The sequence below is a fragment of the Oryx dammah genome, unplaced genomic scaffold, assembly GCF_014754425.2.
Source record: "Oryx dammah isolate SB20612 unplaced genomic scaffold, SCBI_Odam_1.1 HiC_scaffold_23, whole genome shotgun sequence".
Taxonomy (NCBI): domain Eukaryota; kingdom Metazoa; phylum Chordata; class Mammalia; order Artiodactyla; family Bovidae; genus Oryx; species Oryx dammah.
In genome coordinates, this window is record NW_024070207.1 from 9,602,268 (window position 1) to 9,605,649 (window position 3,382).

Consider the following 3,382-nt stretch of genomic DNA (forward strand, 5'->3'; position numbering starts at 1 on the left):
CTGACTTTTTGCAATCCCATGGACTGCAGCACGCCAGGCTTCCCTTTCCTTCACCATCTCTCGGAGTTGGCTCAAACTCATGTCCATAGACTTGGTGATGCCATCCAACCATGTCGTCCTCTGTTGTCCCCTTCTCTTCCTGCCCTCTATCTTTCCCAGCATCAGAGTCTATTGCAGTGAGTTGGCTCTTTGCATCAGGTGGCCAAAGTATTGGAGCTTCAGTTTCAGCATCAGTCCTTCCAGTGAACATTCAAAGTTCATTTCCTTTAGCATTGACTGGCTTGATTTCCTTGCAGTCCAAGGGACTCTCAAGAGTGGTCTCCAACACCACAGTTCGAATGCATCAATACTTTGGTGCTCAGCCTCCTTTATGGTCCAACTCTCACATCTATACATGACTACTGGAAAAACTTTGACTATATGGACTTTTGTCATCAAAGTGATGTCTCAGCTTTTTAATTCACTCTCTAGGTTTGTCATAGCTTTTCTTCCAAGGAGCAAGCATCTTTTAATTTCATGGCTGCAGTCACCATCTGCAGTGATTTTGGAGCCCAAGAAAATATATCTGTCACTGTGTCCATTGTTTCCCCATCTATTTGCCATTAAGTGTCATCACTTCATGGGAAATAGATGGGGAAACAGTAGAAACAGTGTCAGAATTTATTTTTTTTGGCTCCAAGATCACTGCAGATGGTGACTGCAGCCATGAAATTAAAAGACGCTTACTCCTTGGAAGAAAAGTTATGACCAACCTAGATAGTATATTCAAAAGCAGAGACATTACTTTGCCGACTAAGGTCCGTCTAGTCAAGGCTATGGTTTTTCCTGTGGTCATGTATGGATGTGAGAGTTGGACTCTGAAGAAGGCTGAGCACCGAAGAATTGATGCTTTTGAACTGTGGTGTTGGATAAGACTGTTGAGGGTCCCTTGGAATCCAAGGAGATCCAACCAGTCCATTCTGAAGAAGATCAACCCTGGGATTTCTTTGGAAGGAATGATGCTGAAGCTGAAACTCCAGTACTTTGGCCACCTCACGTGAAGAGTTGACTCATTGGAAAAGACTCTGATGCTGGGAGAGATTGGGGGCAGGAGGAGAAGGGGACGACCCAGGATGAGATGGCTGGATGGCATCACTGACTCGATGGACGTGAGTCTGGGTGAACTCCGGGAGATGGTGATGGACAGGGAGGTCTGGCGTGCTGCGATTCATGGGGTCGCAAAGAGTTGATCACGACTGAACAACTGAACTGAACTGAACTGATGGGACCAAATGCCATGATCTTAGTTTTTTGAGTGTTGAGTTCTAAGCCAACTTTTTCACTCTCCTCTTTCACTTTCATCAAGAGGCTCTTCAGTTCCACATTGCATTCTGCCATAAGTGTGGTGTCATCTGCATATCTCAGGTTATTGATATTTCTCCCAGCAATTTTGATTCCAGCTTGATCTTCATCCAGGCCGGCATTTCACATGATGTACTCTGCATATAAGTTAAGTAAGCAAGGTGACAGTTTACAGCCTTGACATACTCCTTTCCCAGTTTGGAACCAGTCCACTGTTCCATGTCCAGTTCTAACTGTTGCTTCTTGACCTACACATAGGGATTTCAGGAGGCAAGTAAGATGGTCTGGTATTTCTGTCTCTTTAAGAATTTTCTATAATTTCTTGTGATCCACATAAGGAAAGGCTTTAGCATTGTTAATGAAACATAAGTAGATGTTTTTCTGAAATTCTTTCTATGATCCAATGGGTGTTGGCAGCTTAATCTCTGATTCCTCTGACTTTTCTAAATCCAGCTTGTAAATCTGGAAGTTCTCGGTTCACATATGTTGAAACCTAGCTTGAAGGATTTTGACCATTACCTTGCTAAGATGTGAAATGTGTGCAATTGTGTGATAGTTTGAACATTCTTTGGCATTTCCCAACAGTAATGTACAGGGATCCCAATGCCGCTACATTCTCATAAATATGTTTTATTTTTCACTTACAAATATTCTACTTACTCATCTTTTTTAATGTACTGTCACATCATGTGGTGGCTTTTCCTTATATTTCCCTAATGACTAATGATGTTAAGCTTATTTTCATGTCCTTATGGCACATTTATATATCTTGTTTGGAAAAATTTGTATTCACATTCTATGCTCATTTCTCATTCAGATTCCTTGGCTACTTGTTGAATTGTAAATGTTTTTCATGTGTTCTGGATACTAGACCTTTATTAGATATATGCATACCACAAGATTCTTATCCTATTTTCTACGTTGTGCTTTCACTGTCTTGTTAATGTTCTTTGATATAGAAATATTTTTGATTTTTATGAAATTCAATGTATTGTAAAGTAATTCAGTTCAGTTCAGTTCAGTTCAGTCGCTCAGTCATGTCCGACTCTTTGCAACCCCATGAATCACAGCACGCCAGGCCTCCCTGTCCAAAACCAACTCCCGGAGTTCACTCAGATTCATGTCCATGATGCCATCCAGCCATTTCATCCTCTGTCGTCCCCTTCTCCTCCTGCCCCTAATCCCTCCCAGCATCAGAGTCTTCTCCAATGAGTCAACTCTTCGCATGAGGTGGCCAAACTATTGGAATTAACCTCCAATTAAAATAAATAGATTAAAAAAATAAATATATATGTGTAAATAAATAAATAAAAAGAAATTCAATGTATCTGTTTCTTCTTTTGTTACTGATGCTTTTATGATCATATTTACAAATCCATTGCCAAATGAAGGTTATGAAGATTTACCCCTTCTGAGGACTGAATTATGGACCCCCCATATTCCCATGTGTTTAATGCCTAAGCCCCATTATCTCAAAATGTGGTTGTTTTTGGTGACAGGACCTTAAGGTCAGCAGAGGTCACATGGTTAAACCCTAATGAGTCTGACTGGTATCCTAGACAAAAGTATACTTGGTGACAGGAAGACACACCAGAGATGGGTATACACTAGAGGACCGATCATGTAAGGATGCAGGGAGAAGCTCGCCATCTGCAAGCCAGGAGAGCCTTCACAAGATACCAAACCTGCTCACACCTTGTTCTTGGACTTCTAGTTTCCAAAGCTGTCAGCAAATAAATTTGTGCTGTTTAAGCCATCGGTCTGTGGTATTTTGTGATAGCAAGCCCAGCAATCTAATATACCCTTGTATTTGTTCTAAGAGTTTTATGCTTTTAGCTCTTACAGCTAATTCTTTATCCATTTAATGTCTGTATTTGGCATAATGTAAGAGGCCAACTTTATTCTATTGCATATGTATATCCTGCTGTCCTCATACCGTTTTGGGGAAAAGATTCCTACTTCTCATCACTTAATGATCTGATATCCCAGTGGAAAATAAATTGAGGGTAGATATCTGGGTTTATTTCCAGACTCCCTGTTC